The sequence below is a fragment of the Ceratotherium simum genome, chromosome 14 (assembly GCF_057802395.1).
Source record: "Ceratotherium simum simum isolate JZ-2026a chromosome 14, ASM5780239v1, whole genome shotgun sequence".
Taxonomy (NCBI): Eukaryota; Metazoa; Chordata; class Mammalia; order Perissodactyla; family Rhinocerotidae; genus Ceratotherium; species Ceratotherium simum.
Genome location: NC_141913.1, coordinates 25266625 through 25288207, shown reverse-complemented (window position 1 = coordinate 25288207; position 21583 = coordinate 25266625). Strand labels below are relative to the sequence as shown.

The window sequence follows — 21583 nt, the reverse complement described above, 5'->3', positions numbered from 1 at the left end:
CTGCTCCCCAATACAGACATTTAGTTGTTTTTCTCCACAGTCGTCTAACTCAGGAAATTAGCTGACACCAAAGCCAATTGCCTAGGAAAATTAGCATTAAAATCCCTTTGAAAATTTACAGTGCAAAGAAGCAGCCAAGGGTTAAAAAAAAACTGTGGCAGAGAAAAAACTTTGATGGAAGGAAGTTGCCAGAAAGAATAAAATAAGTGTTGCGTATTGCAAGATTTCTCTATGGTTAAAAAAAAAAAAGCCCTACAACAAATCAGTACAGGCTATTAAAATAGCTTTGGCACTGTTACAACTCTGGAAAGTTCCTAAGTGTTGTGACTCATGATGACACAGTCCTATAAAGCGTGTAAATGAGGCAGAACAGGGAAAAGGCAAGAAACACAGACACTGGAAAATCAGCAGCCCTTAATCCTCTTCAGGACAGCTGATGAAGGAAAGACTAATAGAACCACAATTTGAATAATTCACACTATTCTCATGTGTGGCTGGCTGAATCGAGACCCTATTTCCTGCATTCATTTCTTTGCGAGTCTTTACTGTGTGCCTTTTTTCTCCTACAGATTGGTTATGTATCTAATTGTCCTTCATTTTGTAAATTTAAGAGCCTATCATTTATCTAGTCAACATGGACTGCTACAAGAGCATTTAATATGATTAACAAACATCCTTTGTCAGATGGTAAAGCGTCTTGTTTGATTCTCTCTCTCAAGCATTAGGGAATATGATGTCAGTATATTTGGTTTCACAAAGTTTTAAATCCCCCTTGGCACATGTTAAGATGAACTTCTCCATCAATGTGAATAAAATTTGTAACATAATCTGTGCTGGTGTGACCCACTTAATTTCATACGAAGAATCCAATCACCTAGGGAGAAACAGTTCTTGCGACAAAATGCTTCAGAATGTATCCCAGGAAGTCCATTTGTCAAGCCCTGGCCCCATTGAGATGGGAGGGAACTTACTAGGTTATTTGCTTCACTGCTCTCTCGTCAGATGTGAGGGCACCTAATTTCCCACAAACTCAAGGTAACAACATGGGCTCAGAGGTCATGAGCTTGAATTAAGCAGCATGGCTACAAAAAAACTCGCTGCTGATGTTAATGAAATTAAAACAAGACAAAACAATTTGAACCTCTGCAAATGCAATTTTTCAGGTCCCATTTTAAAATTGCTATTTATTTTATAATACCACAAAGTGCTTTATTGTTAGGGTACTGGTTTAAATCAAATAAGAAAAGTTGTTAACAGCAACAAAAAAAGATTGTGATCTACTGAACAATTTTTGCAAGCACATAGTTTCTTGGGCCGCTTTGAGCAGCTGACCTAAAAAATATTAATCGGATTAGTATCTATTCTATTCACGAAAATTTCTTATGAAAGAACAAGGCTGTTGCAAGCCATCTCAATTTATGTAACTCAATATCAAGATATTCTATTTTACCCTTAAGATATTTTCAAAACATGCCCTCCTCTTTTGAATTGTATCAACAGTGCTATAAATAATATCTGTTTTAAAATAGCACTGTGACATTGAAGGCTACATATCCTACAGATAACTTACTGTGAATCTTGAATCATTTTGCCTTACTCATTTATGGAAATTTATTCCTGAATTTCTGCTTTTGTATTTTTCCTCTCTTTAAAATTTATAACTATACAGTTATATTCTAGATTTTTCCTTAGTGAAAAACACACTTGGTTTTTAAACTTAAAAAGTTACACTTCTTGTCCATTTTCTCACTAAAAGGTGATATCACATGTCTAGCGTAGAGAAGTTGAAAAATACAGAAAGATTTATGAAATAACATTAAAAGCACATATAATTCAACTATCTGACATAACCAATATTGACATCTTAATGTATTTCTTTAATTTATATGTTAAAAATCCTGGATAATTCTGAATATTGCTTTCTTTTGCTTAATGAAAGATGTAAAATAAGCACACTATGGTATTACATCTTCTTTGAAAATATTTTTTAATGGTTGCATAAAATTCTACTATTTAGATGTATCAGAATTTATTTAGCCATCTCTGATTGTTAAATATCTATTTATCTTTTCCAGATTTCTTATTATAAGCACTATACCTTTGTATATAAATTTTTGGCTATTTCTTGGGTTATTTCCTTAGAATAGATTCCTGTGGGGGAGGGGGTATTATTGAGTTTAGGTTAGAAAATCTAAGTACAGAATTTTAGAATTGGCAGGATCAATATCTATAATTTAGTATAATACTCCATTTTATGAAAGAGGAAATTGAGGCTCAATGATGTGAGATAACTGACTCAAAATCCTGCCATGAATTCTTCTAGTGCTAGAACAGAAACTGATGTTCTTTGTGAGTCCACTTGGCTTTTTGTAAATTCGCCATGCTGATTCTAAAGGGCAATTCGTCTCTGAGGTGCTCCCTCCCAGTTCCGGTTTGGTATCATCTGTGAAACTCCACGAATGTGCTCTAGAGTCCAAGGCAGGAATGGGAGTTACTTGGAGGCAGGTGACACTGGTTTTTTCACCACGGACAATCCACATGGCAGAATCTCTAAAGGCACATTTCACTGACAGCAAAACAGAACAGATACTGAGAAGAAGCAAATATTCTCCCAGACCAAAATCTGGCCTGAGGAGGACAAAACGGAAAAGGATTCCAAGAGAGTTGAGAGATCAGGATGCTCATAAAGTTAGTGAGCTCAAATTGATATAAAATTAGGCAGAGCTCTTTGATGGGCTCTGAGTTCCTCTATGGCCTTGTATTCTGTCAGGAGAGCAGAACAGTGTGAATCAAGTGGCAGACTGTCCGGCAACTCACAGGGCAAGAGGAATAAGTCTGTGTCTGGTCACCCTCTGTGAGAATTCCATATCCGGTAAACCCAGGTGTGTTTGCACAGCCATGATGATATTGCCATTTGACAGGATACCTTCTCTCTCAGCTAGAGGGAAAAGGGAAGGATATTTCTGAAAATCAAGTCTACCTGCGAAGTCAAGGAAACAGGTAGATTCCCAAGACTTCGCTCTTGAGATAATTCATTTTCTTAGTCTGAATACACAGTACACAGAGATTATAGTTTCTTTGTCTCTTCCATGTGGCTTACTCTAAAATGAGATGACTTATTCTAATTCAGTAAATTTTAATTAAGTGCCTTCTAAAAGCACATATTGCACTAGATGTAGGCAAAGAAGTATAAATGGCCTACAACCTAGATGGGGAGATAAGAATATGGGTAAAGAAAATATAGCTGTAGATATAATATATGATAAGAAACACAATTAATGACTTTAGAGTAGACAGATAATTTAATTAGGTCATTTTAAGCAGAATATTTAGTGGGAAAAATCACCCATTCAGTATGCCCTAAGTTTGGAAAGCATTTGTTGTTGGAATATTAGGTGTGTTTTCCCAGATTCTTTTACTCCGTTTTCAAGGACTTGGAATATATCAGCAAAGCATACATTCTAAAGCTCTCTGGAGGGATGCCTGGTATACCCTAGGAGCATATTCAGTGACCATGATTAGATGTAGGAGTGATAGAAGTTACTGAGTTTCTGCCTTCCTTTGTAATGTGCCCCTGGGAAAGGACAAGTAATTAAATGATTGGTGGAAAGGTGAGGGGGGGAGGATGAACAGTAACTGTCTGTCAAGTAATATGTGTATATATATCATAGGTAACGAGATGGAGAGTTTAGGACGCAAATGCAATGCCTTGTACCCTGTAAGGCACTCAGTAAAAGTTAATTATTGATGACAACTGTGATAAAAATAAAGGGTATTCAATAATGAAGCAAGTTAGGAGAAAACATAACGCAGACTATAGAGAATAAATTATTATGGAAAAACAGATTAAGAAACAGCTGAAAAAGGACATAAGATGATTTAGGGGGAAAGATAAAAAGAAAAGCATATGTGGTTCAATAGAACACAGAGAAAAATTACCCAGAAGGGGTAACGGTAAAAGAATACTGAAGAAATACACACAATTGAGAAAATTTTTTGAATAAACTGAGACAAGTAAAATAATATTTGAAATTTCATTCAGTATACTTAAGTGAATTCCATTATTGGAATGAAGGAAACAGGTTCATTTGGTAGTTAAACAATTTTATATAAATTGACCCATAATATAAAGACATTGGACCCTTCTGGGTGTCTGTGGTGGCAAATACTCCATCGGCAGGGACCATCCATCTGACATTGCAGAGGTTCCCATGTACAACGCTGAGGAATTCATTGGAGTCAATGTGGGAGGTATCATCCTTGCTCCACACTTCACACCAGTCAATTCCTCATCAGGCCACTGCCTTCCGTTTAGAACCCCACAGTGACAGTGAAATGGAGAAACTGGAGAAACTCTTATACAATGGTGAACAATAAACAGGAAGAGAGGTGGCACAGAAGCCTGGGAGGGAGGCACTTAAGCATTTGAAAGGACATCTGCACAATAAATAATGGTGAGCAGGTGTTCTTTGTGTTTTACTGAAGGCACCACAGTATGCTTTTGCCAGGTGAGACATTAGGAAGGACCTTTTGATAGAATATCAAAATTACGGCTTGTAAGTAACACAACGCAGAAAGGCATTAGCATTCTACGTTGTTCATCAGAGATGAATAGCGTTTTTGGAGGATATTAGCTGCTCATATTTGTTATGGATGTAAAGGCACTTTACATCCTAGTGAAGATACAATTATGTGTTTATATGCTCCTATACACACACACCGAGGGAAGAGAATCCCTAAGTGACACGTTAGAGCCTGTGATTTGGATTGCTCACTCATATTGTCATACTTGCAGCAATAACATCCAAAGTGTTAAACATAAACACTATTTGTTTTATCTATTTCAGGCTTTATGATATCTTTGGTAAATGCTGTAGATCAATTAAAAAATAAAAGTGAGCAGGGCCAGCCCGGTGGTGTAGCGGTTAAGTTTGCTCACTCTTCTTCAGTGGCCCAGGGCTTGCAGGTTCAGATCCTGGGTGCGGACCTATGCACCGCTTATCAAGCCATGCTGTGGCAGATGTCCCACATATAAAGTAGAGGAAGATGGGCACAGATGTTAGCCCAGGGCCAGTCTTCCTCAGCAAAAAGAGGAGGATTGGCAATGGATATTAGCTCAGGGCTAACCTTCCTCACAAACAAACAAACAAACAAAAAAATGCATGAGCTTTAAAGAAAAATAAAATAGAATAAAAAAAATAAAAGTGAGCAAAAATATTTTCTAATCACTTGTAACCCCACCAACCACAGTTAACATTTTTGTATTTACATATTCATATCCATGTCAATGTAAATATGTAGATTTATATATTTTGTAAATATGTACAAAAATTGATTTTTTGTATCATCATACAAAAATCATGTATTTGATTTTAAAGTGGATTGTTACTTTTTAAACTGCAGCCATTTCCATATTCTAAGGGAAGCTAAAGACTTCATGATTATTTTTGAGATTGCTCTTTTTTGGAATAAATTTTAATAGGCCTATTGGTTATACATAGCCTATCCTAGATGACAGTGGCAGAGAGAAAGGGAACTAAGCCACTCAAAAATACTATGTTCATTTTGGATGGTATAGCTGGAAAATTATGAGTTATTAGGCGGAATGGGAAGGGTCTGGGGACTAGATTCAGGGAGAATGGGTATTGAAGTTCTTAACATGGGGAGGTCCAGGTCAAAGGAAATTCCTACCTGTAGGGAAAGCAGGTTCTAAAACATGGTGGCCCAGGAGGAAACAGCCAATATGGGACCCCTTCTGAAGGGTATGGTTATGATCTAAGGAATAATTATGCTGATGACTAATTTTAAATATTCTGACTCATAATATCTCTCTGTTATTGTTAAGATTTTAGGAAAGCTTTGAGAACTGTTCTCAGCTTCACAGTGGGTAATTTAAGTCTGTGTCCATGTTTAGAATGAGGTATGAGGAGAGAATATCCTCTCCGTGGTGATTCGGTGATATCTCAGACCTTTTGAGAAAGTGACATTTGAGACGACACCTGTGAAAAATGAGAAGGAGGCCTTTCAGGCAAAGAGAAGAGCATATGCTGAGGTCCCTGAGTGGGGAGAGAGCACGATGTGTTCAAGGAATGCAGGATCAATGTGGTTGGAGCACTATGCATAAAGGGCAGAGGGTCATGGCATGGAAAAGCTGGCAGAGACTAGAGTTTTGTAGGCCATGTTAGGGATTTTGTAATTTATTCTAAGCGCAGTGGGAAGCTTTTGAAGGATTTAAAACATAATAGTAACATAATCCAACTTTTATTTTTAAAGGAATACCCTGGCTATGATGTGGAGAATGGGTAAGAAAGGGGCAAGAGTGGATCAAGTGAAACCAGTCTGGGAGCAAACGGGTGATTTTGTACTAAAATGCTGACAATGGAGACAGTAATAAGTGTATATATTTGAAATATATTTTGGAGGTGGAATTGACAGGAATCAGTCACAGATTGAATGTGGGAGATGAGTGAGAATGGGGTATAAAGAAAAACTCCCATCATTCTGAAATAAATGGAGGCGCCATTTACTACGCTGCAGAATCCGTGTGCAGGAGCATGTTGAGACATCTCTGAGACAGTTAAGCAGTGATGTCACATAGGCTGTGTCTATATATGCCTGAAGCCCTGAAGATAGAGCTTGGATGGAGATGTAGATGTGGGAATTGTAGGTACAAAGAGATTTTTTTAAAGCCATGGGAAAAGGAGAGCATACGTGGAGAAGCATGCCCAAGACTCCTCCCCAAGACAGAGGGGTCAGGGAGGTAGGAGGAAAACCTTGTGAGTGTGTTTCTATGGAGGCTACTTACAGGAGAGTTTTCAGGAAGGAAGAGATGATCTTTGAGTTGAAAGCTACTGAGAGGTTGAGTAAGATTAGAATGGAAAAAGCAATCATTGGCTTTGGAATATGGAGATAATGATGACTTTAATAAGAAGCTTTTTCGTGGAATGGTGAGGGACGGGAGAAGAATGGGAGGTAAGGAAGTGGAGTCAGCCTGTATAAACAGTTTCTTTTTATGGAGAAACTTGGGTTTGTAGGGGAGCAGATGTAGGGCTGCAATAGAAAGGAAATATGAAGTCAAGAATATTTCAAATATAGGAGATTCTGGAAAATATTTACATGCGGAGGAGAGTGGTCCACTAGAGAGACATGATATGGGAGAGAAAATGGCTGACTGAAGGTACTCAGTTCTTAAGAGGGTAAAAGGGGACGAGATACAGAGTACATGTGGAGAGAAATTGCCTCTCCTGTGACATGAAGGGAGAAGGAGTTGAAGGCTGCAGATGAAGGTATATTTGTACATTTGGGAGTGGAAAGAGGGAGTTCCTACCTAATGGCTTCTATCCTCTCAATGAAGTAAGAAGCAAGGTTGCTAGCTCAGAATGAGGAATGGGGAGAAGAGGTTTGATGCAACTGGAGAAATAATGAACTAGTCACTATGGATAGTAGGAGAGTGAGCTGACTATAGACATAGTGGGCTAGCCATGGAGAGTTGCAAGCACATCTAAAGTGGTGATCAGGAGCCCAGCATGATACCAGTTTGCTCAGTTGTGTGGTTTTCTTCAACAAAGCTCAGCCAAACAGGTGAAAGTATAGGTAAGTCAGGTGAGTGGGTTCATCCATGGCTCAGCTACTGCCTGGTGAATATGATGGGAGGGAAGATGTGCAAGGGAGTTGAAGGTACATAAAAGGGAAGTTTGTACAAGGGATGGACCATGGAATCTAAGCAAGTGAGGAGGGAAGTAAAGACAGGAGGAGATTGTTCACTAGTGAGAAAGAACTAGGACCAAAAGACCCTGTAATGAACACAAAGAATTGCAAACGTGGAGATCAGAGCTGGAAGGGTAGGACGTGGTGTTTGGAGAGTGGAAGTGCTTCAGTTTCTGAAGATAACTAGCTCCAGTGGTCAAAGAACTGGATTGCTGAGGTCAAATGGAAGGATTTTCGCTGGATATAAGGAAAGTATCGACTGGATCATCCACAAGTATACTAAAGTAATCAGAATGGAGATAAAAGTCGTAGCAGGGATATTTATGTGAGCTACGCAGAGCCAGTCAAAGTCCTGTGGGAAACAGAGTTAAGCTCTCTTCTCTGTGATCTATGGCTGGGTAGATTGTGTATGCTGGAAGGTGCTGGTGGCCTTCTTCATCATTGCATTGATAGAGTCTCCTTAAGTATTAATCCAACACCAGAGAAAAACAGAGCTGAGAAAGGGGAAAGAGCCAAGGTCCTGAGCATAAGCTTTGAACCCTGAATCTACCCTTATCTGAAGCCTGACTGTCCCTGTTTTGTTTAGCTAGCCTGAGTGATTTTTTTTGTCATTTGCAAACACAAAGCATAAACTAATATGGGTGGGTCTGTTTCACAAAGAAGAAATATACGGAAATGTAACAGATTTGCTCTTTACCTACCTAATTTCCATTTCTTCCATTTTTCTTTGCTGGCAGAACTCTTACCCATGCCTCTACCATGGGTCTCAAGGACGGGTCTAAATCAATCACTGCTATTGCAATCCCCTTGCCAGTAATGCCAGTAGCATATGAAAGGAAGTCTGCTTGGGGGAGGGTAGTGGATTGAGTAGTGTGATGGTTGATTTCATGTGTCAACTTGACTGGGCCATGAGGTGCTCAGATATTTCATTAAATATTATTCTGGGTGTGTCTGTGGGGGTGTTTCTAGATGAGATTAACATTTGAATCAGTAGATTTAGTAAAGCAGATTGCCCTCCCCAGCATGGGTGAGTCTCATCCAACCTATCGAATGCCTGAATAAAACGAAAGACTGAGCAAGAGAGAATTTGCTCTCTCTGCCTGATGGTCTTCAAGCTGGGACATCAGTCTTCTCTTGCCTTCTGACTCAGACTGGAACTTATTTCATTGGCTCTCCTGGTTCTCAGGCCTTCGGACTGCAGATGTTGGGACTTCTCAGTCTCCATAATTGTGTGAGCCAATTCCTTACAATAAATTTATTTCTATATATGTCCTATTGGTTCTGTTTCTCTGCAGAACTCTGACTAATACAAGGAATGTCCCTCAAAAATTCATGTTTACCAAGAAACTCAGAATGTGACCTTATTTGGAAATAAAAAGTCTTTGCAGATGTAATTAGTTAACGATCAAGGTGAGACCATATTGGATTAGAGTGGGCCCTAAATCCAACGACTCATATCCTTATAAGAAGAGGAGAGGACACACAGGGAGAAGGCCATGTAAAGATGGAGGCAGAGACTGGAGTGATGCAGCTACAAGCCAAGGAATGCCAGTGATGGCTGGAGCCACCAGAAGTTAGGAAGAGGCAAGGAAGGATTCTTCCCTAAGCCTTTAGAGGGAGCATGTCCCTGCCAACACCTTGATTTCAGACTTCTCTCCTCCAGAACAATGAGAGAATAAGTTTCTATTGTTTTAAGCCACCAAGTTTGTGGCTCACAGGGAGAAAAAAAAAGTTGGTGAATGAGGAAATGATGAATGATCTGTACGGCTGGGGCACAGACTGACTAGTCAGTAACTGCCAAAGAAGGTCTCGAAAAAGTAGTAGGGCTCAGCTTGCCATCATGGGAAGGGTTGAAAAGCAGCAGATGCTAGATCGTGTGAAGGACTAGGTCAAGGGGATTCTGAGTCAAGAAACAAAATCATGCTCTGAAAATAGGTTTCTGTTTTCTTTTCACACGCCATAGGTGATGGGGTTCTTTTTCTGCAAGTGTTGGCTAAAGTAAATAGTCTGCTTCTTGTTTTGTGATTGGCAACATTTCCCAGGGGTTTCACACTACCCCTGCCTAACTGCTGCCTGTTCTTCTGGTAGATGGCTTGGATTCACTGAGGGGCAGGCAACAAGCAGGCAAGAGGGCTTCTCCAACAGGAGAAATTAGCCTTTCATCCCCTTTAAAGGAGGAGTGTCATATCTTCCTGTGATGCTTGCTACCTCAGGCACTCTCTATTTCCCACAATCAAAGCCTTGGTGCATAATTTGGCCTTTTCTATACTCTAACTCATGTCCTGGAATCCTATCTTCCCCATCAAAGTTATCTTCCAAACACGGACTTTTTAAAGTGAAATTTCCTTTTTCAGGAACCTTTTGTCTCCCCTTCTGCCAATGTCATCTCCTCTCATCCAGTCCATGTCCCTAGAACCCAGTCGTTCAGTCTAGACTCTGGGAGTGGACGAATAGCCATGATTCACTATCTTGTCAGCCTGCTCAGATGACACACATGCGTTTTAATAGGGACCCTCTGGAGACGCAGAGTTGCAGGGAGTACATAGGTGGCTAGGATAGGTACTTTTGAACAGAGGAGCATAGTGACCTGAGAGGAGCTGATCTTTGGAGTCTCATCTACTTTGAGTTCAGGGTCCACTACTTGCTGATTGAATGGCCTCGAGCAAGTTACTTAACCTTCTGAGCCTCAATTTCAACATCTAAAAATGAGGATAATGCTAGTATCTACCTAACGGAATGGTGGTGAGTATTAAATAGGTAGCATATGGACAGTACCTAACATGGAACCTGGTACAGAGTAACTGGGGCTCTTCATATTTTAGAGCAGGGTTTCTCAACCTTGGCACTATTGACGCTTTGGGACAGATAAATTCTTTTCCTTAGGAGAGCATTGTAGGATGGTTAGCAGTATCCTGGCCTCTACTCACTAGAAGCTAACAGCACTCCACACCTCCTCCCCCTGAGGCATGACAATCAAAACTGTCTACAGGTATTGCCAGATGTCCCCTGGGGGGCAAAATTGCCCCTGGTTGAAAATCACTGCTTTAGAATCAAGTGGGTGGTCTTTGTATGTCTCTCAAGAAACAGTGGTAGATGGGGCCGGCCCAGTGGACTCGTGTTTAAGTTTGGCGAGCTCCGCTTTGGCGGCCTGGGCCCGATTCCTGGGCTCAGACCTATACCACTCATCATTGGCCATGCTCTGGCGGCAACCCACATACAAAATAGGAGAGACTAGCACAGATATTAGCTCAGGGCAAATCTTCCTCAAGCAAAAAGAGGAAGATTGGCACAGATGTTAGCTCAGGGTGAATCTTCCTCAGCAAAAAAAAAAGGAAAAGTGGTAGGTGATTTTCTGTCTGTCTATCCACAGGGCAGAGTCCACACACATGATTTTGCTATGAGTAATGACATTTTTCTTATTTAAATAAAAAACCAACCTCCTTTCCAAGCACTGAAGTGTGTATCTTGTCTGGTGTACTTCTTCAAATTTTCAAATTTCCACTCTAGGGGCACAGGAAGGTGAAGCAATGGGAGGACATGAGGGTGGGGTCCGATGGCAGATTTTTCCCCTTAAAAATTCATGCGAATTTTGTTTTCAACTCAATAGTATATTCATTACTATTTTCATAAAAATGTAATGTCCCCCTTCCCTTTTATTTGAGTAAAACATTTTAACAAGGGGCCGTATTTTATCCGGGGACTTTAGAAGCCAAGCATACAGCCAAGCAGCCCAGTTAGAACAGAAAGGCATGATATGGATACACTTCGAGTCAGTGGTGGTGTTTTCTTCAGAAGGTATGAGGTATTTTTTATTTTATGGGTTAATTTCACCATCCAGCTAAAAGTCCTCTTATTCTACCCATTTTTCCTTTGCTTCTACATTGCTTTTTACAACAATGGCCTTTCAAAAGGGGGAGAAATGTTTCAGAATCCTTAAAAACTCAACTTGAAAAAAGGTAGCAGTATCAAAGAATGGAATAAATGCTGAAAAATATTTTCCCCCCAAAACTGATCAAACAGAATCATAAGAATTTGGAAATAGCCGTTTGAGAGCAGACATTTCATTCCGTATTCTGTAAAAACTACATCAAAGACATTAGCATCCAGTCTCTTTGCTTCTCTGGTCATTCTCTGAACCCCTACCAGACCACAAAGAAGGACATTATGTTAAATGCTAATTCTCATTTTTATGATTTAATGAGCTACTTCTGAGAAAGCAACTGTTTCCCTAGCCCATTAGAAATGTCTGGGATGGCTAGTGCAGAATCAAGGCTTGGGTCACCCAGCTGAAACTAATCGCAAAGTTTCAGTTGTTCATTTACGTTCTCCACACTCTTGGACACACCTCCCCTGGTTACTAGGCAACCGCAGCTCATCCTAGTTGGTCTACATTAAGCATGAACTCTACACGTGAGCATGACGGGGATCTGAATATTTTAATGAGAAGGCAGTCATGAGCTGAACTAGACTATTATCTTTTTTATTAGGTAAGACAAAAGACTTTTTCTCAGAAAGTGGATTAATAGTATTTTACCGAAAAGCCTTCGTGCTTACAGGTGACAACCCTGCACACAACAGCTTCAGAGCTGGATGATGTGGAAAATGTCAAAGGAGTGCTTGTTATCAGGCAGAGGAATTCCTGTTAAGAACTGTGTTCAGGACAGGGGTTTACAAGCCCTGCTTCTTCGCCCTTTCACTCCTTGTACTGTAGGAAGGCAGAATCCAGGAGCAAATGGGGAGGTTTTTATATTAGGGTAATTTTACCATTGTGCTTAATGTCTGCAAAGTTTCTTGCCAAAGGAGCATTCGAAGTGCTGTGGGAATGTGTCAGGGATTCAGGTGGTGGCAGGCTTTGTCTTCCTCGTGGTGGCACTGTTGGCCATGTAGCAGGTATATGAACCGAGGAGGGCTACCTCTGTGGCAGTATAAAACAGGGGTCTATTGAACTGAGGTCGTGAGGGGCTCATTTGCTGTGGCTGAATGGGAAGAATGTAGAATGTATCTGGAATGTGATAAGGCTTTTTGCTGCCCAAAAGTGCCGTTTGTGGATGCTACTGCCCTGGGAAGAAATTCAACTTCAGAAGGGAAACCACGTGATCCTAGAGTTGTTCATGTATGTTAGGGAAGAATGTTATAAGAAGAAAAACATGTTCTTAGAAAAAGACAGCTACCTTAGTTATTTATTTAACTAGAACTAGAAGAAAAATTACAGCACGTATTTATCCGAGTCTGAAAGCATATTATACACACACACATAAACACAGAAAAATGTCTAGCCCACTGTTAGAGAATTGTGAGGAACTGACAGAATAGAGAGCTACATTATTCATCTGCTTTGATGATTTGAAACTCTCAGACTCACAGTTTAAGATTTTGCTAAAATAAACTCTGCACAGATTTAAAAGTCAGGTTTTGAAAGTTACAAAAATCAATTGATGGTTAAAATACAAGCTAAAACAATAAACTGTCACTCATATGAATGCACTAACATTAAAGCACATTATTATTAACTTTTGTAAACGCATCATAACCCTTAGCTTTTGATAGGAAAACATTGCTTCATTCATTCTTGTGATGGTCACAATTTTTAAAATCATACTTAGGTAAAGGTAAATAGCATTCTGCAAACTCTTCTGGGGAAATAAAGGGGAAATCAACAAAAGATAATTCAACAGGCAGGGATACAACCTGGGAAGGTGAATAGAATTCTTAATTTTTCTAAGGTACTACATATTTATATTACTCAAAGATAGACGCAGCAATGTACATATGCTACTCATATTTTTGAAAAATTCTTTTCTATATCTGGAATGTTAACAAGTTATCCAAATAACAGTAGTAGACCAAAGACTTTTGCATGTATATTTTTGTTTTAATATATAAGGTACATATGGATTGCACTATTGTACATTTTTTAAAGAAGTTAATATGCTACAATCACTTTAGTTGTCACTTTTAGCATCACATTATGCCTGTTATCACCTGGATCATTTTGGTACTCCCATTAAAGGGCAGTTTAGGGCTTTTATGCTGGGGTTTTACACACACGCATGCAAGACAGTAAGCAGGATATGGGGCAGGAAGACATACCTGGTTTTGCTTGGCCATATGTCCAGCGCCTAGCAAAGCTCCTGATATTTAGTTAATTCTCAGTACTTGATGAATAGTGAATCTACTAGTATAAATAAAACCAAAATTATGAATTTTAAATATTTATTATAAATTTTATAAATAAAATTTATTTTATTGGTATTACAAATAAATTGGTATTATAAATATTGGTATTATAAATAAAATGAAAATCAACCTTGTTTTCTTAATCTCCTCTCCCTAACCATGGAAATTTCTCTTGGGAGAAAATGAGATTAAGAATATGGAAATATTGGCAAGTTTCTTGTACGGTGGAGAGGAGGTAGGTGGTGGAAGACTCAGATAGGTTCTAGCTGTGGCTTTGCTGCTAATTTCGGGGATAGTACTTAACCTCTCTGAGCCTCAATTTCCTCAAATGTAAAATTAGGGGGTTGCTATGGTCTGAATGTTTGTCCCCCCAAAATTCATCTGTTGAAATCCTAATGCCCAATGTGATGATATTAGGATTTCGGCCTTTGTAGAGGTGATTAGGTCCTGAGAGTAGAGCTCTCATGAATGGGATTAGTGCTTTTATAAAAGAGACCTGACAGAGCTCCCTACCCCTTCTGCATGTAAGGACACAGAGAGAAAGTGTCAGCTATGAACCAGAAAATGGGCCTTCACCAGAATGCGACCATGCTGGTGCCTTGATCTTGTACTTTCCAGCCTGCAGAACTGTAAGAAATAAATTTCCATCCTTTGTAAGCTACTCAGTCTCTGGTATTTTGTTTCAGCAGCCAGAACAGACTAAGACGGGGTCTAGGTTAGACAATCTGAAATATCCCTTCTGATGCTTAAATACTATGATTCTAAGACATAATCCGTGGCAAATCTAACTAGGATATTACTTGGAATAATTATACCTTATTTATCTCAGGTTCCCAGGTGCCTAGCACAGAACCAGGGAACATAAGAGATGTGTAATATATATTTAAAGAACAAATGAATGAATGCTCAATGTAGGTATAAATGTGGCCTACGCATTACTAGGATTTTCCACAAAAAGAAGGAATCCTTGTGTATGGATACTGATTTTTGCAATTAACATGAAGTCAGATTGTTTTTTGAAAATTTTGTTTTATTCATATCAATTATTAGTCTTATACATAGTATTTGAATAGTATGATTTAAAAAAAATTCAGAACATGTTAATGTACTCTCTTAAGAAGTGCTAATAGTGTCATTATGTCTAGAGAAATTTTCATTTTGCATCTCAAACAAACCCTTTCAAATTAGTTATAAATATTTATTTCACAAATATTCTTAAGGAGAAAAAAGGCAGAGAGACAGAAATTTTTGCCTTAAAAAGCCACCAGCTCTAGTGGTGAATCTACATAACATTCAGCCCTAAAATGCTATCAGTCTACAGCTTTAGACATCATTTCCAGGCTTATGCTCACATCAATAAATGAATTTTTTGTATAAACACATGAGGTCTCAGAACCACAAGGTACTATATCTTTTAAACTCTTGTTGAACAGAAATAGTGCTAATTTTAGCATCAACTTATTTGCCATGAGAAAAGAATCTGTAGACTTATAAATAGCTTACTCCTCAGGAAATATTTTAAATGGAGAATTCTAGCATTATCTTACATACGTATTCTTGTTATAGGATTAAGTTGGAAAGCTCTTTTACAGTGGCAATTTGCTGCAGTGGAAAGATATGACTTAACATTCTCGTTCTGCCACTTACCAGAAACGTGACATTGGCAACTTACCTAAACCCTTGAAACCCCAGTTTTCTTATCTAAATAAGGAGGGAAATAATAGCTAATTTGAGAGATTATTATGAAAATTAAATAAGATAATGTTTGTGGAGCATCTGCTTTAGTGCTTGGCACAGTGGCACAGAGCCTCTCCATATAATGTTCTCTTTCCCTTAATGAAGCTCTCCTTTTGCTTATAATGGCTGGATGAAGTGTTACAATCTTCCACTGGAAGCACTCAAGCATGTCTCAAAATATGACCCTCCAACTTCATTCAAAACCAAAAAATGAGACTACTCTGAGCTCGGTACAGGAGATTCAAAGACAAAAAAAAAGATGGACAGATAACATGAGAAATCACAACATGAGGCTGTGAGTGACTGAATGAGATTGCATTCTTTTCTGTTGTCTACAACAGGAGCTGATCTCCTAGAAATGGCCCAAAAGGCTATGTGAATTCAGAGGCTGGATTGGTAACTGTTGAGCCAGGAGGAGTTCATCAATGACTTCACTGAAGCTGCAACAATAATAGCTGCGATGGAGCTTGAAAGATGACTAGGAGATTGGGTGAGGGGGTGTGGATGTGAGGAGAGTGTAGGCAGAAGAACCAGCATGAGCTAAAGTAAAGGCACAAAGAACATGGCTTAGAGAAGGAGATCATTCCTACGTTAGCAAAGGTCAGCCGATGAGGAGCAAAGGTAGGCTCAAGAGGTCTGTTGTGCCCGTACTATGACAGGCTAAGGAATACAGAACACAGATTTTGTTCTGCAGTTGATGGGGCAGCCAACACTGGCTTTGAGATTGAAGTGCATGAGGGTAATTAGATCATGATGGCTATTGTTTTGGGGTGCCTACTGTGTACCAGGAACTGTACTTTGTTGTTTTATGGATATTATTTTCTAGTTCTCATGACAAACCAGACATATCTTTGGTTTGTTTTTTTTTTTTTTTTTGGTAAGGAAGATTGTCCCTGAGCTAACATCTGTTGCCAATCTTCCTCTTTTTGCTTGAGGAAGACTGTCCCTGAGTTAACATCTCTGGAAATCTTCCTCTATTTTGTATGTGGGACGCTGCCACAGCATGGCTTGATGAACGGTGTGTAGGTCCCTGCCTTGGATCTGAAACTGCAAACCCCGTGCCGCTGAAGTGGACTGTGTGAACTTAACCACTATGCCACCAGGCTGGCCACTAGACATATCTTTTTAGGTGGGGAATCTGAGGCTCAGAGAGGTTAAGTGACTTGCTGCTCAAAAGTATATGTTCTTAAATTAAGCAAAGGCATGAAAGGAGCAATAGGATTTTTAAAATATTAATTTAAGAATGAACTATTAAAGAATGGAAATGATGAGATCTGAACAAATTAGGAAGTTGATTTAGGCAGTCATGTTTTAAAAGGAAAGGAGGGTAGGAACATTGAAAAAAGGGAATTTGTGTTCAAAGTGAGGCTGTTCAAGATTTGGGCAAGATGTCTCCATACAGATGTATTCTGGAATGACATAAGTTTTTAAATAATAAACAGGGTTGCTTCTGTGTTTTAAAGTTACTTGATGACTATAATACATGAGAGACGATGGAGCATAATGATTAAGTGTTCAGATGGCTCTGAAGCCAGACTGTCTGGATTTGAATTTCCCCACCAAATTACTTAACCTCAGGTACGTTATTTAACCTTTCTGGGCCCGAGTTTCCTCATCTTTTTTTTTTTGGTAAGGAAGATTGTCCCTGATCTAACATCTGTGGCAATCTTTCTCTATTTTGTCTGTTGTATGTGGGATGCCACCACAGCATGGCTTGATGAGTGGTATAGGTCTGCTCCCAGGATCCGAACCTGTGAACCCCCGGCTGCCAAAGGAGAGCACATGAACTTAACCACTATGCCACTGGGCTGGCCCCCATAGTTAACTCATTTTTAAAAAGGGAAATAATAATATTATCTATGTCACAGAGCTGTTTAAGCATGAAATGAAGTATATATGTGTACAGAACAGTGTTTGGTATAAAGCAGGAACTCAGTAAGCATTCACCAGCACTGCTCTGTGCCTTAGTCTTCATCCACCAGTCATTTATTTAGAAATTATCTGCGGTGTGCCAAACACTGTGCCAATTTCCAGGGATACAAAGATGGATAACAGATGATTTCTGCCTTTAAACACTGTCGATTTTTCCAACATCATACTCTGTGGTTCAACAGAAGTACTACTGATGACGTCTTGGCTAAAGCACTTTTCTGAACTATTTGGGCACCAGTGATTTAAAATCTCCATTCACAACGTTGCTCGTTAGTGTAAGGACTGATACCTCCACTCCTCCTACCGTCTCCTCCAATATGACATTAGGGTCTGTTTGGCCTGAGTTATCTTTTATGACAGTTCCCCTTGACCCACCAGGCAACATTGTGAAGTTAATGAGATTATTTCATTAGTCTCCTCCTACTTGTGTGTACCAAACCCTCAGAAGCTGAGTGTGTGCACCACTGCCTCAGGAGTCTCTTCTTTCCTAATCATTAGACTTAACATGTGATGTAGTATGTATTATTAATGGAAGTGTTTCTCTTCCCAAGAGTTTTTTTTAAATATGACTTTATAAAGCTTCATTTCCATAAGCTGCAGAGAAATGCTAATGATTAGAATTTTCAGTGCTGTGACAAACTAAGGAAGATGTGTTTTGAGAACATCAGTTATTCACTGCATCTTAACCCACGCCATAAAGCACATCCCTATGTCTCTGAATTTTAGGTTATGAAGGACTCCAAGGATTTCTGCTCATGATGGCATTTTCACATTGTCTGAAAGGATTCTCAATTAGGCACTGCAGGTTTAACATTAACATTGGTTGAACAGATGAAAATTGTTGGTAGGAGGAACACCATGTCCTTTTGAGTGTGCCCACAATACATTAAAATGGACAGATGAGCAGTCACGACGACTTCTGAGAAAAGACTGAAAAGGAAAATGTCTACAAAAATACATGAGAAGGAAGTGAAAATAGCAAAGCACTTGCATTTAAAATAACCAAGCTAGTGCCAAAATCATTAAATTAAAAGCTACTTTAATACCAACAAAGAGTGGGTGAGATTGTTGGGACAGTGGTAAATAGTTTACCTGTCCAAAAAGACAGACACTGGCATCCTGATCACTTTGCCTTCCAATATATTCAGTATATACATTAAAGGAAATGTAATGTGTTCAGATCATAAGGCATCTTCAAGTAGCACACAACCATTACTGAGAGGTCAGATCCATAATAAAATAGATCTGAAACTCTAGATTTAAATGTGAATGCGGGAATGAAACTGATGCCCTAAGAAGAAGTTCTTATACTGTACACACAGAAGTTTGTGAAAAGTGAATATTAAAAAAGTAAAAATCATATTTACTATGCAGCTGAGAATTAAAAAATCTTCCCATTAATTTAACATGCAAGATGGGAATTTTGACAATGATTTTGTTAACAGCAATAAATTAACACTACAACGTTGTATAGCTTAGAATATGGCTTTAAATATATTAAGGTAAAGTTTTTTCCGTGTAAAAATCCAAACTTTGTATTTAACTTTAAATTTATTTTCTGAGAATCACTTATTTTCCTTGGGAGAAGCAAGTAATCCCTGTTTACTTTTCCTCCAATAATTTTGGGAGAAATTAATGAAGTACTGATTGGTCAGTTAAGATCTAACCAACAAAAGAGAAAACAAGCTAAATATTTAAAGCAGATGGAATTTAATCCAGGGAAATGGTTACACAGATAATGGAAGAATTGGGAGCGAAACTGGGGATAGTGAATCAATAGGGAGATTAGCCCCAGCAGGAAACCAAAGGCACTAACACCCACAAGTCTCAAGGGACAAGGGGGAGAGGTGATATTACTGCAGCTCAGAGTTCAAGGTCACCGGGGGAAGCTGGAGGCAACTGAGGCTGGAAAACCCAGCCCATAGTGGTCAACTCCCATGGAACCAGGACACTAGCAGCAGGGCAAGGAACGGACTCGAAGGTAAAAACAGGCACAGACCGGCCCAATCGGAAAACAGAGAGTTAAGTAAGTTTTCCGTTTTCATTTTCTCCTCCAGAGTAACTGCTACACTAGGCAAATTGATTTACTGATATTTTTAAAGGGCACTAAGTTTAGCTCCTGGGAACTGAACTCAACAAACATCTTGTAGATAAATGAAATTGCCATTTTAGTTCCACACATGATTTCAGTAAACCAAATTTACACACTCTTAAGATTATGAGAATTATCCACCTTCACTTTGGAGTCAATTAGAAGTACAATAGAAGCATCGCTGCCTTTTGAATTTGATTTAGACAGTGGTCAATGTTCTGTTGTTGTATTGTTTCATTCAGAATTGTGAACAGAGGTATATTCTGATGTTCCAGAAATTACCATTCTTCAAAGTGGATAATAAAACCACGCTTTGAAAACTGGACTCAGGAGGATGGGGAAAGCCACCCTATTTCCTCAAGACCACCCACTCAATTTCTCCATTCCTCTCCATTCTGAGAAAGGACAATGGCATATTGCAGACTAATTCTAAAGTATCAATTTATAGGTTCATGTCTTTTGTAGGATGGAAGGGTAATGAAGTATGATGATGTAAAAAATATTTATCTATCCATTTTGTGGCCAGGCAAAACAGAACTTAATGTGTGTGAGCACGTGTGTGTGCTTAATCGTATACAGCAGTTTAAAAACCACACCTAACCTAAACCATGCCCTACTTTAATTTAAGCAATATAAAATCTCCCAATGGGCAGCCTCTGAAATGTTATCCTTATCTCACACACAGACTTGTTAATGATTAAACTGCCATTACCACCATCAAATATTTCTCTAGTTTATGCCATTAAAACATGGTTTTGTCTCATTTTTGGCGTATTACTCTGATATTAAATACTTTAATATGTTTAAAAAATTAGATGACTTTTAGAATAGAATGAAGTATTACAGCATTTGCTTAATAGAAGCCAGGAAGAGATGTCAGGGCCATTTCTAGATCTCACACCTCATAGTTCAGATGGTTTCTGATGATAAAAATAAATAAATAAATAAATAAACAAAAGGCACAGAAACTAAGTCTTTCACTGTTTGGCACCTCACTAAAAGTACACAATGTTGATAATATTTAACCCCATTCTCTTTTCATGTAAAGAAGAAAGGCATTTTAAGGGGAAATAGTTCAATGTCCATCTTAAATTCTTTGTCTCAGACACACTCACCTAAAATTCAATGAAGAAACAGCATGAACTTTCCAAAACCATCTATTTTCTTTTCTTTGAAATGGCGGTTGACTGTGGCATTTAAAGACTTCCCAAGCACTTCATTCAAGGACTAGCAAATCTTATTTATCTGCAATGAGAAAATATACTTTTATTTAGCTGAGTGGCTCACACTTTCATGTTTATTACAGAAACAGGACGCCAGGATGGGCAGATCTAGAACATATGGTATTTTACAAATACCCTCATACACTATTAATGAATTGTAATACTCAACTCAGAACGTTGGTTTTCATTTACTCTAAGAAATATTTAGAATAATAGACATTTGTGACAGAAATTGTTTTACAGATGGTGACAGTGAGGCCCAGGGGGGTGAAGTGACTGTCCGAGATTAAGCAGCTGGTTAGTAACAGAGAGTGGCCTTGAACCCTGGGCTCCTGGCAGAGCTCTTTAGTTGATTCAAAACCCAGAAATGGGAAAACACGGAATCTTCTGTGTTTGCCAAGTAGGTAATTTTCTGGAATATTGTGTTGCCATAATTTCTACTAAAGCCAAGGAAATTACTGTTGAGGTCAGAGTCCTAGACCAGAATTTCCTCTGATGGTGTAAGTTTGAGCAATCATAAGTAGACGTCCTGCAAGAGCAGACTCCAGCAAAGGCCACCTGACAGTATTTAAGGATCCACGTGATTTATTATGTTGTGTAGTACCAACATAAATAGTAGTTTGGAAAATTGTCTGTTAATCTTTCTTAACAAAGCTGAACAATTTTATAAGCCTCTGCCTTCTGAGAAAACTCACAGATAAGAACTGAAAGAGAA

At 38.8% G+C, this 21583-nt stretch overlaps 1 protein-coding gene across 10 annotated transcripts in view; it reads right to left on the bottom strand.

Annotated features, from left to right (window-relative positions):
• The window catches only part of DTNA (dystrobrevin alpha), a 353310-nt gene that overhangs the window by 167163 nt on the left and 164564 nt on the right, over window positions 1-21583 (bottom strand). For all 10 annotated transcript variants that reach the window (XM_087439129.1, XM_087439125.1, XM_087439119.1 and 7 more), the window contains exon 2: window positions 20761-20890. The gene's annotated coding sequence lies outside the window, so the exon portion shown is untranslated. The remainder of the gene's footprint in view (window positions 1-20760; window positions 20891-21583) is intronic.